The sequence below is a fragment of the Cucurbita pepo genome, chromosome LG05, assembly GCF_002806865.2.
Source record: "Cucurbita pepo subsp. pepo cultivar mu-cu-16 chromosome LG05, ASM280686v2, whole genome shotgun sequence".
NCBI classification, from domain to species: Eukaryota; Viridiplantae; Streptophyta; class Magnoliopsida; order Cucurbitales; family Cucurbitaceae; genus Cucurbita; species Cucurbita pepo.
In genome coordinates, this window is record NC_036642.1 from 8939565 (window position 1) to 8954534 (window position 14970).

At 34.0% G+C, this 14970-nt stretch overlaps 2 long non-coding RNA genes and 1 pseudogene across 3 annotated transcripts; 1 reads left to right on the forward strand and 2 right to left on the reverse strand.

The window, feature by feature from the left end:
* Positions 1 to 7496: 7496 nt before the first annotated feature.
* Positions 7497 to 13374, forward strand: LOC111796067 (annotated as a pseudogene).
* Positions 10900 to 11900, reverse strand: LOC111796070. Of its 2 annotated transcripts, XR_002815282.1 has the most exons (4): positions 11703 to 11900; positions 11454 to 11590; positions 11309 to 11390; positions 10900 to 11223 (listed from the first exon to the last, which is right to left on the reverse strand). It is a non-coding gene; the product is annotated as an uncharacterized LOC111796070 (long non-coding RNA). The 2 variants fall into 2 exon arrangements; XR_002815281.1 differs by lacking the exons at positions 11454 to 11590; positions 11703 to 11900 and having other exon boundaries at positions 11309 to 11399.
* Positions 12573 to 14215, reverse strand: LOC111796069. Its single transcript, XR_002815279.1, has 4 exons — positions 14130 to 14215; positions 12987 to 13922; positions 12827 to 12918; positions 12573 to 12761 (listed from the first exon to the last, which is right to left on the reverse strand). It is a non-coding gene; the product is annotated as an uncharacterized LOC111796069 (long non-coding RNA).
* Between the last annotated feature and the right edge of the window lie 755 nt (positions 14216 to 14970).

Consider the following 14970-nt stretch of genomic DNA (forward strand, 5'->3'; position numbering starts at 1 on the left):
GACCTAATAATCCGAACCAACTCGAGCTACCAAACCCAAATTATAAAGGTTAGACCCTTTTTTTTTTATTTGGGTTGGGTTGAATTTTTTTTTTTTTTTTGTCGAGTCAACCGGACTAATCTGAAAATAAGGTTACAACAGAACTCAACTCTACCCCGCTTTTAAAAAATTAAGAGTCTTTAACGTACGTAACAACACGATGTTTGTGATTTGTAAATATTTAATATTTAATTTTTACGAAATTTTAGTTATTAAATTTTAAAAAAAATAATAATAATGATATTATATTCAATTATAAAAATAACAAATTTTGCAAGAATATAACCAAAACATCTCACATGTATCATAAAAGAATTAAATTTAAATAAAATTTATTTAAATTTTACTATAATTCCGCCTAATTTTTTTTCACTCATTTGGTAAAAATTGCTAAATTTACCCTCAATTAGTTCCCCTTGGTTTCATTATAAATTTATGAAATATTTGTTATTATCTTTATTTTAAATATTTTGTTGTTATTATCTCAATATTAATTTGAAGGCTAAAAATATATTTGATGATCCGACATTTTTTTGTATCTCTTACAACATGATCACGTTACTTATTTTCCCACATACCAACCCGAATTTTTTTAACATGTTTTGTCTTTACTGACATGTTTCATAGGAAAATTCTCAGAATGTCAGTAAACATAGGATTGCTTCAAGCCAAACACGAGCCCTCAAAAAGAAATGTGCTCAATTTTTTTAAAAAAAATTCTTAACCATAATTCTCACGTGAATGTGGTTTCATTTCATTCATGTACCTCTATTTTACTCGAACGTAAAAATGTTATAATTTTTATAATATAAGATCGTTTCGTGCATTTTTCAAAAAATATATATATATAATATGATATTACCTACCTTATGTTATAATGAAAAATGTAAATTATTTTCCCATCTTTTAATAAAATAAAATCCTTTCTTCTTTTGGGTAGTGGAACAAAGCTGCATGGCAACAAAGAATTGCATCCTATGCCAAAATGGACCCACCTTTAAATATTATTCTATAAATTAATTTTTAAAAAAAAAATTAAATAATTATCAAATGAAATATTTGAATAAAAAAAAAATATTGATTTCAAATTAAATTAAAATATAGTTAAATTAAAATATAGTTATTTGATAATATAATTTACAAGATTTTCCCATTATCATTTGATTAACTTTAATTAAATAATTTAAATGTTAATTATTGATTAGGATGAATAATTAAGAAAAGCAAAAGGCAAAACTTTGATTAATTAAGATAAGAGAGTGGTTAGTTAATGAAATCACCATTTAAATTTTAAAGTTTAAACAAACATTTGGTGGATTAGGCCATTTTGCCCAACACAACACAACATTATCCTTTGATTTTGTTCTAAGACAAATCCACGTCATGATTGTTTCATTAAACTAACCAAAAAAACAACAACTTTCATGGCTTAATTAACAACTAATTCAATGATGTATCACCCCGCCTAAGATTTGAGTCGGGATTCAAAATCTATATACCTAACGACTCTAACATATCTCGTTGTATAGTCTGTCATGCATTGAGTTGTTTCTTTTTGTCTGTTTTTGTGAGATCCCACGTGGTTCGGAGAGGGGAACAAAATATTCATTTTCCTTAGTAGATGTGTCTTAAAACCGTGAGGCTAATGGTACTACGTAACGAGTCAAAGCGAGCAACATTTACTAACAGTTGGTTGGGTTGTTACAAATGGTCTTAGAGCCAGACACCAGACGATGTACCAATGAGGATGTTATATTGGTTGGAGAGGGGAACGAAGCATTTCTTATAAGGGTCTGGAAACCTCTCCCTAATAGACACATTTTAAAACCATGAGGCTGAAGGTCATACATAATGGGTCAAAGTAGACAATAGTTGTTACGGTTTTCATGTTGCTTAAACGCTCCCCTTCAATAACATGTATAGCCCACCGACCCGTATTTCTTTCGAGATCTAATTCTTTTTCTTACGTGCCAGTGGAGCAAAGGAAGTAGGAGACGAACTCTTCGAGATACCCTAAAAACGAGTTGGATCTATCGAATGAGATCCGGGTGACATGATTGAGAGGTATGAGTTGATCAGATGTAGGGAAGCCCAGACAATTCGTTCCCAACGGATCTTTACTTAATTAAATTTGATTACTCATGTACCAATCACTACTTAAAATGAGATGATCCAACGTTATGGTTCGTGAAACTTTCAACTAAATTATTGCTGGTATGACGTTTCCTCATTGGACAGATTGTCCTCAACTTGGTCTCTTTTTCTTCTTTTATCTCTTTTCAAAAAAGGAAAGAACGTGTCCGATCGATCTCGTAGTGTTTGTAGTTAGCCATTCGTTATCAACTAAAGAAGGCAACTTTTGCAAAAGAGGGTTTTTACAATCTTTTTCTTCAAAGGAATGCAACTTTGTTTGAAGAGCCTCTTTCAAATCTTTCTTTGATAGTCCTTTCAAGGGAGGGGGTCCCTTCATGGAGAGGAGGGGTCACCCTTTTGCAATGAGGGATGGTGGGTTTGACTTCCACCGTTCCCATCGAGCTCTCTATTTTTTGGTTAGGCAGCTTATCGAGTTGTTTTTTTAATCATTAAAAAAATTATACTTATTTGCAGTACATGTTATATTAATAACTAAAATCTCATAAAATTTAAATATCAAACATTTACAAGTTACAAACGCATCATTAACGTCGGTTACAAACGTTAAATATTCTTAATTTTTTTTAGAATAGGGTAGAGTTGGGTTGAGTAGTAATCTTATTTTTGGTTGGTCGGGTTGACCCGACCCTAAAAAATCAATCTGCAAACCGAATCAAAAGCAACCACAACACCAATTCGTCCTATTCAAATATCATGACCAAAACACACAGTATCCTCTTTCGTGAATACCAATAGGTGTCTATTATTGAATTTACCCGATTAGATAATAATCTATTTTTAAATTTTTTTTTATACAAATTAATAAGTTTAGACCAAAAAAAAAAAATATATATATATATATATATATATATATATATATATATATATATATATATATATATATATATATGTTCCAATAAATTGAAGTTGAAATTAAAATAAAATCACAAAAAATAAATTGAAAATTTTAAATAACTTTGAAGGGAAAAAGAGAACTGAGGAAACTGTAAATGCAAAATGTCAGAAACGTCCTAATTATCAGCCAATGAACACGCAAAGACAGTGGTAATAAAGAGGTAAATGGAAGGGCAAAAAGGGAATATGAAGAAAGCTGCTCGGGGCAGCGAACAGAGTAAGGGGGCAGAGCAGAGCCGCTGCCCGTGCAGCTGCCGTTCTCAGGTACCAGAACAGAACCTTTGACAGACACAGTAACGTAACGTAGGGATTCGCGAAAAAAAAAAGAAAAAAGAAAAAATAATCCAAGCCTTAGATATGAAATAGAGGGCTGTGATTGGATGGTGGAAGTCAGTCGCGAAGAAAGCGCGTGGAGGAAATAAGTTTGTACGTAATTATAGTATTGTGGATTAAATTATATAAAAAAAAGAATAATAATAAAAAAATATTACTAAGATTCGCTTTTTTATTTTATTAGTCTGACATGAAACAGCGAATCGTTCTGATCGGACACTTTGGGTTGATTTGTGTACTTTGATGATCCCTCCTTTCCTTTTATCATTCCCTCTCACTCCTTTTTTTTTTTTTAATCAATAAATAATATATATATATATATATATATATATATTTTTTTTTTTCTAATTCTTTTTATAAGAGAATTAAAGATAATTGTAATTTAACAATTTATCTAAAAAAAAATACGAACTCGAACTTAGCCAAAGTCCACTAGTAAGAGATATTGTCCGCTTTGGTTAGTTAAGTATGTCAGCCTTGTAGTTGTAAAAGGCAACATTTTCACACAGTAATGAGTTTGTTATGGGCTTACTAAAAAGTTTCAATTCAATGGAGATAGTATTCCATTCCATAAACTCTCTTCAATTGAGGCTCGACTCCTTTTTTCTTTTTGAGTTTTAGTCATTTTTACTATGCTTTTGAGGCGGGAGGCTCGCCTCTGAGGATTCTATTGATCAAGTTAGACTCTCATGGGTATACTCTGGGCTTCCGAAAAAGCATCAATCCAATGGAGGTAGTATTTATTGATTATAAACTCATGATCATTCTCTAAAATAGCTGAAATTGGACTTTCATCATCCACAATTATAACACCTTTAAACTTTTAATTTTTATTATTATTTTATTATTATTATTTTTTTTTTATAAAATAACTGTTCCTAAAATAGGAACCTTTCAAAAGTTTCATTAATATTTTTAAATTTTATTTAAAAACTTCAAAAACACTTTTAAAATTTGCACACCTACGTTTAGTGTTACATCGTAACATTAAAAAGTTTGGAGATAATCTATAAAGTGTCGACAAACATTTTTTGTCCATATATTGACGATAAGAATTTTTGTGAATTTTTTTTATAAAGGTATAGAGTGTTAATGTTACTTTTAAAATTTCATTGATATTTTTCAAACATAGTGAACTTTTAAGAGTATTTTTTAAATGACCTAGTAATAATTTCCATTCAAAATTACCGTAACTATATTTTTTAGGCTATTTTTTTAAAAAAATTAAGGTTATTATTAATAAATATAACTCAAATCTTAAAAAATAATATTTTGTCATATGACTTTAGATTGTGAAGAATCGAAGTTTTAATTAATTATAAATCCTAAAAAATAATTGGAGGTATTAATTTCAGCATTTATTTAGGTTAAAAATTAATTATTCAGTTCAGTACAAAGGTAATTCAGAACAGTATTTTTTTAATAGTAAAAAAGTAATTAAATCCGACCAGGATGAACTGTTCCCAATTTTACCTTTACCAAGCATTTTTTTCAAACAACTGTGCCGCGGGTCTCTTTCACAAAACTCAACAGCAAATAATTTCTCGCCACGTGGAAAGCCCTTGGTCGTCTGTCACAGTAACCTATGTTATTAAATCATTACCTGACCCAATTTATTCATTTTTCATAATTGAAATTTAAGTTCCTAAAAAAGATTAAAAACAATAATAAATTAATAAAATAAATAGAAATATGGTTGTTGCGCCACGTGGACGGTCGTGATTAAGGACTGGGTATATATTGCAATTTATTTTTTATTTTTTGGATTTATAAATAAAGGAATAATTTGATTATATAGTGGGCCGTGGGGTCCACGAGCCTATGGATTAGATATCATGGGGGCATCAAAAACCCACTCCCAATCTAAAAAAATAAAAAATAAAAAATAATAATAATAATAAAAAAGCTGCTTTTTAAATGACGTCAACTATGGGCCCCACTATCACGACCGTGGGCCCCACCTTCTTTGGGTTGTTTTTTTTTTCTTGCTTCATCTGCACGGCGAACTGAACAAGTTAAACTGCCACGTGGGAAATTTAAATTTTAAATTAATAATTTTTAAGAGCGTGATGAAGATTTTTAAAATCCATATTTATTTATTCATTTTTAATTTATGTCAATTATCCAAATTGAAAATTTAAATTAATAATAAATGAAAAGAAAACGCTTATCCAAAAGGGTGTGAAAGTAGAGTGTCATATACTGTTCTTTTGGAAAGGGTGTGATACCAAGTCAAACTCTCGACCTTGACCTTGTAGTTCCCATTTGTAAGGGAGAGGAGTGCTGAAACTTAGCTCAACGTGTACATATATCTCACTCGGGATTGATCGGTTGCTCGCTTGACACGACTCTTGGGTAGGCTCCAAATCTCATCCATAACCCTAAACGTAGGATATAATTAAATAATAATAATGATAAGAATAAAAATAAATTATTTTAAAATCGAAATGGATAAAAAAAAACTAAACCTTTTATTTAAATATATAATGATATTTAACTTCATAATTAAAAGTATTTTGTTTAATTTTCAATGCATTTTTCCAAAATAGATTATAAATTTAAAAAAATATTAATTCATTAATAAGCACATCACGGTTTTCTAATTATAATTTTTAGTTTACGAGGCCTTATGGGCCTTCTAGATTCAATTTTGGGCTTGGGCCCAATTAGTAGGACTTCGAAAGTGACAAGCTTAGCATTTTAATAAATTAAAATTTGTAATTTTTTAGTTACATCAATTTTTACCATAAAATTTTAATCTCATCAAATTTGTAACATAATAATTAGAGATGTCTATTTAAACTACGAAAACTTCGGAATTGGATGAAAAATCTTCGTATAAATAAGAAATGAGGAAGGAAGTGGAGAGAGATTTCTCCCTAAACATAATATTGCCTGTCTACATCCCGACCCATGAATATCTCTATGGGTAATGCTTTCTTAAATAGAAAGCTAGAAAAGGCGGTCTATATGATTCAACCGGTAGGTTTATAGACAAAGAACGACCCAACTACGTCCTTAAACTTGACAAAGCAAGCTCCTAGAACGTAACATGAAAAGCTAAGAAGCAAACATCCTAGTGTGTATATATAGAAGTGCTTTACAATTGTAGCAAATTCTAGTGGGCGCGAAATCCATTGAAAACGAATTTCTTTGATAATAACAGTAACGACCTGTCGTCTCAAACCCTTTTCATGTGTCTCTAGTTGATTGTAGCCTTGAACGTTTCGAACTCTGTTGTGCCATTGCCATAAACCATACAAAGTTAGGAATCGCCCAAAACATAAATAGTAGCAAGAATGAACTTATCTGAATATTTGAATATTTGGATTCACATTATCTAGCTTCTCTAAGCTGACCAGGAACCTCAGTAGTAAGGGAGTGACGCCGAGGATCTCATATTGCATACATACAAGGGTAACCTAACATACAAACTCATATTATTAGGGCATGACCCTAATAGAATCATCTCATGTCTGTGGAGTGACTTTACCGTCATTAGGACACGTCCCTAATAGAATCACATCATATACACAGAACGAGTGACTTCGCATGCAAACTCACATCGTTTGGGCACGAGTGACCTTACAGCAATTAATAGAAACTATGTACAACCGAGTGACCCCATATATTATTAAGCCTTACAAAAAGCACATAACTAATTTTAAATATTTGAAATTGCATTAAGTAAAATAAAACAAAATCTAAATTACATCTCAAAATAATTAAATATATATATAAAAATAAATTAACTATGAGAGAGAAAATAACGAGCCAATCACATGACTTCTTCTCACCCCATAAATTCTCTATATTTATTATTATTATTATTCCAAATATTTTCGAACTAATTTACCAATATTCATAAAAATATAGCCAACAATAATAAAAAATATATTAACTAAAAGATCTCGATTAACTAAAAATATATTAACTTATAATCAGAATTATATAAAATATATATATATATATATATATTTTTTATAATTTATTAAAATTGGTTAAAATAATTATTTATAAACAGCAACGAACTCCAGCATAATTGCTCTTTCCACTCCACTCTAACTTCCTCGCTCTTTATCTCTCTTCCTTTCTCTCTCTAACTTCCATTCGTCAAACACAATGAAGTGCGTCGTCGTCGTCGTCTTCTTCGTTTGGTGTCTGTACATTCAGTTATCGAACTGCAACAATGTGACGTACGACGGCAAGGCTCTGCTCATCAATGGCGAGCGGCGGATTCTGTTTTCCGGCTCCATTCATTACCCGAGAAGCCTGCCTGACGTTTGTTTCTTTCGATTTTTCCCTAATTTCTCTTACGATTTCTTCCGATTCTGTTTCACTTTTGGATTTGATTTTTGAAAAATGCAGATGTGGAAAGGCTTGATTGAGAAGGCCAAGGATGGAGGATTGGATGTTGTTGATACTTACGTGTTCTGGAACCTCCATGAACCTTCTCCTGGAACGGTAATTCTCTGGATTTTGAATCTTCTTCGTGTTTCTGGCTTTAATGGCGGCTTGATTTTCGGCTGTTTTTCAGTATGATTTTCAGGGGAGGAACGATTTGGTTAAGTTCGTCAGATTGGTGCAGAAGGCAGGGCTCTATGTTCATCTTCGGATTGGGCCTTACATTTGTGGAGAATGGAACTTCGGGTAATGGATAAACTTATAAATTCATTCATGAATATTTGTTTTTACGTTTTTTTTTTTCTTTTTCTGTGAAATCGATTTGTTTTTCAGGGGATTTCCTGTTTGGTTGAAGTTCGTGCCTGGAATTAGCTTTAGAACAGACAATGAACCATTCAAGGTTTGAGTGAACATTCAAATTATTTATTATTTCCTATGGGTTTGGAGCACTGAATTCTATAAAAAGGAATTACTCTTTGAAAATAATTGTTGAATCGATAAAAAGTGAAGATAATTTTTTTTAATGAATTAATTTTGGTATATTAAACGAAAATTCAACATTTTATTATTATTATTAGTCCTTGGAACAATAATTTTTTAAAATTCTAATAAAATCTCTTTTTTAAAATTAGCATCTTAAAAGTATTTAGAAACAAATTACAAAAAAAATTGAGAAAAAAAATTGAAATTAAATTGGGCTTATTTATTACTGAACGCTGCAGTTAGCAATGGCAAAATTCACCCAAAAAATAGTCCAAATGATGAAGGACGAAAAGCTTTTCCAGTCACAAGGAGGTCCCATCATTCTTTCTCAGGTAAATTTTTTTCGTTCATTTTGAACACGAAATGTGAGATCTCATATTGGTTAGAGATGAAAACATTCCATATAAGAGAGTTAAAACATTTCTCATAAGGGTGTGAAACTTCTCACTAATAGATGCATTTCAAAACCGTAAGACTGTCACTGACAGCGATACGTAACGGGTTAAAATGAACAATATCTATTAATGGTAGGCTTAAGTTACACGAAATCCCTACTAAACTTGAACAAAATAGGTTCTATAGGTTGTATGACGGTATCATCGAGTTCTAAAGATTCAAACGGGGTTTGGTTAGTTATTTTTGTGGGCTTGAAAGAACCTTTTTGCAGATAGAGAATGAGTATGAAACAGAAGGCAAGGAGTTTGGAGCTGCTGGCTCAGCTTACATGAATTGGGCTGCAAAAATGGCAGTGGAAACAGATACAGGGGTGCCTTGGGTGATGTGCAAGGAAGATGATGCTCCTGATCCAATGGTTAGAATTTCATTCTGTAAATATTTCCATATTGATTTCATTTCTTCTCATGCTTGGGATGTTCATATTGTTTCTTAATATTTTGTCAAGATAAACACATGCAACGGATTCTATTGTGACTATTTCTCACCAAACAAGCCTTACAAGCCCACTTTTTGGACTGAGGCATGGACTGCTTGGTAAGTTACTTGATTTTAGGTTAAAAATCGACACTCCATCCTTAAATTTTCGTAAAAATAACAATCTTTGAGCTCTAGTTTATAACCATTTAGTCATTAAATTTCATCGTAAACAAAATCGTTTATTACGTAACAATTTAGTCTTAAAAATAAGTGGTCCTTCATCAATGAATCAATTTACATATATCTAAAAAAATTTGTTAAATTTTAATGGTACTTTTTACAATAGACTTAACCGTACTTTCAATTTAATGGCTACATATGCTCTACATTATATATGAGCAATTATGTGTAAGAACAAACAAAGAAAGAACACTAAAGACAACTACAAACACAAACACATACAAATTTTCAATTGGTTTCTGGTCATTTTTTTCAACTTTCATAAGAACATACTATTTTCTAGTTTAGAAAGTATCAAAATTTTCATAACAGCCTCCAAATTTATTTGTTTATTTGTTTTTGCATTACTTTTGTATATAGGTTTACAACGTTTGGTGGCCCAATTCATCAACGCCCAGTTGAAGACTTGGCATTTGCAGTTGCAAGGTTCATCCAAAAAGGAGGCTCCTTCGTCAATTATTATATGGTTAGCCTTAAAGTCTCTTTGCTGAATGGCTCAGTTATCTTGTCTATATGTCTCTGTCTACCAATAGTCTAGGACTACAATAGAGTTCTCACATGTCGTCGCTCTGATTCGTTACATATTAAAAAATTCTCTATGTGTTCTACAATCCTTCCAGTTTCATGGTGGAACTAACTTTGGAAGAACTGCTGGGGGTCCTTTCATTACTACTAGCTATGACTATGATGCTCCCATCGATGAATATGGTGAGCAACATACAAACGTTATCTTCTGAAATTTTCCATCCTCCTAAAATGTAGAGATGTTATTCACCTTGATTGTATTATAGGTTTGATCAGGCAACCGAAGTTCGGGCACTTAAAACGACTCCATGACGCCGTTAAGTTATGTGAAAAGGCTTTGCTTACCGGTGAACCTTCTAACATGACCTTGGGAACTTATCAAAAGGTTTTGCTGTCTTTCTCTATGCTTAGATTGTTGGTCTAGATGAACAAGTTCATCTATGTAATGCGATTGACTGAATCTTGACATGTTTCAGGCAAAGGTATTCACTTCTAGCTCAGGAGATTGCGCCGCTTTTCTATCGAACTATCATTGGACTTCATCTGCAAGGGTGACATTCAATGGCAGAAATTACATTCTTCCACCCTGGTCGATTAGTATTCTTCCTGGTTGCAAGAGTGTCATATATAATACTGCCCAAGTAAGTAAAACGAAGTCATAGTTTAACAGCCTCCTCCTTATCGTTCAAGGGAAGCCAACATGTTTTATTCACTTGGTATTATGAAACCTTTGGGATTTGATCTAATAATCTTGTTGAAGAATAAGAAAATTAGATCTAAATTATCCAAGAACTCAAAAAATGAACGAATTACTTCGATGATCAAGATCAAGAGTAGAGAAAATTTGTTTCTGAACTCATGATTCGAATCACTCCACAAGATAGCTTGGTCAAGACTACTTAAATGACCCTAGCATGTAAATCTAAACATGAGAAATGTAAAGGAACAAACTCATGGCTTAAGAAGCATAATATGCGTACTTCATTTTTTTCATATCTTTCTTAAAGGTTATATTGCACCTTGATGCCTTGGTTTATGTCACTCAGATTATCTTCCAAATCAGTAATGCAATCTAATTGTACATACCAAGGCAAATCCTAATTCTTCATGCTCCAGGTTGAAGTTCAAATAAACCAGATGTCATTTTCACCGACGAATGTTGAACCGTTTTCGTGGGAGACTTTTAATGAAGACATATCTTCGATTGAAGATGGTCCATTGATGTCATATGGTGGTCTTTTGGAGCAACTAAACATCACTAGAGACACCACCGACTATCTTTGGTATACAACCAGGTAAAAATGGTGCTTAGATTATATATATAACATAGAGAACGATTACATAATGAAAACATATTTATTACCTGGATTTTTCCAGTGTCAAGGTAGATTCAAACGAATCCTTCCTGCGTGGAGGGAGGCTTCCTACTCTCGTTGCGGGATCAACTGGTCATGGCATGCATGTATTCATTAATGGAAAGCTAACTGGTGAATCATCGAATCTCTTACCTCAACTTCTATGCTTTTGTGTATGCCTTTCTGCCGAGCTGATTCTGATTAGGCAATACCTTTCCTCAACGCAGGATCGAGCTTCGGGAACCATGACAGCAGTAAATTTAAGTTCACGGGAAGAATTCAGTTGCAAGCTGGAGTAAACAGAGTTTCTCTGTTAAGCATGGCTGCTGGATTGCCAGTTAGTTTTCTAGTCCCTGATCATATGAACTATGGTTCACTAATCAATTCCTACAAGTAAATTACCTGATCAGAATTCTGAAATCAGACTTGAAACAAACAGTCCATCTTCTTTATGCAACTCTCGTCTCATGGTTGCTAAGAATGTTATACTTAGGGCTCTAATCTCACGAAAATGAAAAATCTTAATCTAAATGAAGTTTGCCACAACTCTTGTTTATCTTTGTTTGATGTTCTTTTCCTTGTTGGTGGATGAAGAACAACGGTCCTCATTTTGAGATGAGAGAAATGGGAGTGCTTGGACCAGTTGCTATACATGGGCTGGACAAGGGAACGATGGACTTATCTAGACAGACATGGTCATATAAGGTCTGCAAATGCAACCACATTTCTCAGTGTTTCTATGCACTCCACTAGTTTCCTTATGTTTTTCCTGTTTGACAGGTTGGTCTGGAAGGAGAAGCCATGAACTTGGGTTCTCTAAGCTCTATTCCAGCAGTTGATTGGGTATGGGATTCATCGGTACAAGAAAACACACAGCCGCTTACTTGGTATAAGGTACATGGTTGAAGCTTGACTGCAATGGTTCTGAAGAACTAGAATTCTTCATTCTTCTACAGAGTCTATAACTCTCATCATCGTTCAGATTCGAGAACCATTGTTGACACTATTTTGCTTCAACTTGCAGGCTTATTTCAATGCGCCCGAAGGAGACGAACCTTTGGCTTTAGACATGAGTAGTATGCAGAAGGGTCAAGTATGGATAAACGGGAAGAATATTGGAAGATACTGGACTGTCCATGCCAATGGAAACTGCACTGATTGCAGCTACTCGGGTACATACCGCCCAAACAAATGCCAATCTGGGTGTGGTCACCCGACTCAACAATGGCAAGTTCTTTACATCTACCATTTACAGATGCTAAACATTGGACATAGGACGAACACTAAATTCTGCATTTTATTTGATACGTTAATCATTTAGGTACCACGTTCCTCGATCTTGGTTGATGCCATCAAGAAATTTAATTGTGGTTTTTGAGGAGATGGGCGGGAATCCTTCAGGGATCACTCTTGTAAAGAGATCAATTACAAGCATTTGTACCGAGGCATCCGAGTATCGCCCTGTCATCAAAAACACTCATCAGAACCATGGAGGATTGAATGAGCAGAATGTGGTTAAGATCAACCTGCATTGTGCAGCTAGGCAGTTCATTTCAGCTATCAAATTTGTCAGCTTTGGAACTCCAAGTGGAGCTTGTGGAAATCTTCAGCAAGGAACCTGTCATTTTCCAAATTCACGATCTGTGTTGCAAAAGGTATCTGAATTTACACCAATATATAACCAACCTTTTCAAATATTGTCTTGATGATTGATCTGTAATCGACAAGATCAACACTTCAAAATACAATACTAAGTTCCTAATTTATACCGTCTTTTCCAGCTATGTGTTGGTCGACAGAGATGCCTGGCAACCGTACCAACAAGCATTTTCGGAGGCGATCCATGTCCAAATCTAAGCAAAAAACTATCTGCTGAAGTTGTCTGTCAACGTCGGGTAACCACATAGAACACGTAAATTAGATAGATTTATGGCTCTTGAGTACATATCAAACAAGGTAGAGTAGAATTGGATGCAAATACTTAATCTTTATTTTACTTAGTTTCTAGGAAAGCATATCATATCAACATATTTCAAGCTTTTTTGTCCTTGGAAGATACAGTAGGCTGGTTTAGATTTTGTTAGGAGTTTTCATTTTCTTCTGCTTGTTAATGATAACCTATATCACTTGGTACATATGAATAAAAACTTTGCCTGAGTTTGTCTCATAGTTGAACTCATCATGAACTTTCATATCATCAACTACTGGTAGAAAATGGATGGAAGTATATATAAGAAACTCTTGTTTTCTCTTTGTCAATCGATTTTCATACTGAATGATGATCTGAAGTTGATAAGAGGAAGCAAACAGAGCTATTCAGAAATCTATTCCCACATATATATCATTCTAAATTCTAGCTCATCTTTGATCTCATACAATTACCCTCCCATAAACATCCAAGGAAGCCAACAGATTCTCCCCATGGTTGCAGGCAACCCCGGTGACCGGAAACCAGTGGCCCTGCAGAGGCACATACGTGCCGGTCAATCGACAACAAACTGCCAACTAATGGTTTTACCTTAGAGAGAATCTGTAGCTAGTTCGCACAAGTATGTTAAGCTCGTGTCGAATCATAGAACTCGTAGTCGTAGAAGTAGACATTCGAATCCTCATTTCCTGCAACTTCAGTTCATTACAAAATCCAAATGTATTACAGAAATCAATGGATATTGTCAAACAAACAGAGACGATTAGTATAGTATGAAATTTGTATGAGTCTTTGAGTTTTAAAGGTTTAAATGCTATTTTGGTATTGTCCCTTTGGCTTTCGTTAATTTTGATCTCTGTAATTTAAGAAAACATGCCTCTATTAGGGAGAGGATTTCACACCTTTGTAAACAACATTCGATTCGCTCTCCAACCGATGTGGGATTTCACAATCTACCCCCTTCGGGCTCCAGCATCCTCTCTACACACTGCCTGGTGTCCACCCCTTTTGGGACTCAGCGTCCTGGCTGGAACACTACTTGGTGTGTAGCTCTGATACCATATGTAACAGCTGAAACCCACCGCCAACAGATATTTGTCCTCTTTCGGCTTTCCCTTCCAAGCTTCCCTTCAAGATTTTTTAAAACGCAAATGCTAGGAAGGGGTTTACACATCTCTCTTCAGTCAAAAGGGAATATGAGCAATCGCGACTACGAAGGGGAAACAAGAACGGCGCAAGCCTAAATGTAACTCAAGAACGCATTGCCCTCCCAAATCTACTTAAATAATGCCTCCCTAACATCCAGATGCAGAAAGAATATAGAGACCAAGCCTTACTTTACGACCACGAATCCCGGCTTCAGCCTTCCGATAGAGCAAGAGACGATGATTGGTTCCGAAACCACACCCAGCTTTCTTCTGTTTCTCTTCCTCTCCTTCTTTCCTTGATCTAGAACCCTCCGTCCTTTCCTCCTCCATAGTCGTTAACATTTTTTACGAGTCAGCCATCCAAGATCAAACAGCTAGGTTCCTCAATTCCCCCCCGATGACCGGACGGCTAATGCTGGTACATCCAGACCTTGCCCGATCAATACTCAAATTATTTATATATGTACACTGGATCGACATGATCGGAGCTCCGTCGGTGTGTTCCAGCAACCGCAACCCTTTCTCATGAAATGGCGTTGACAGGTTTGACTGTAATTGTTTTTTTTTTTTTTTTTTTTTTTTTTTTTTTTTTTTT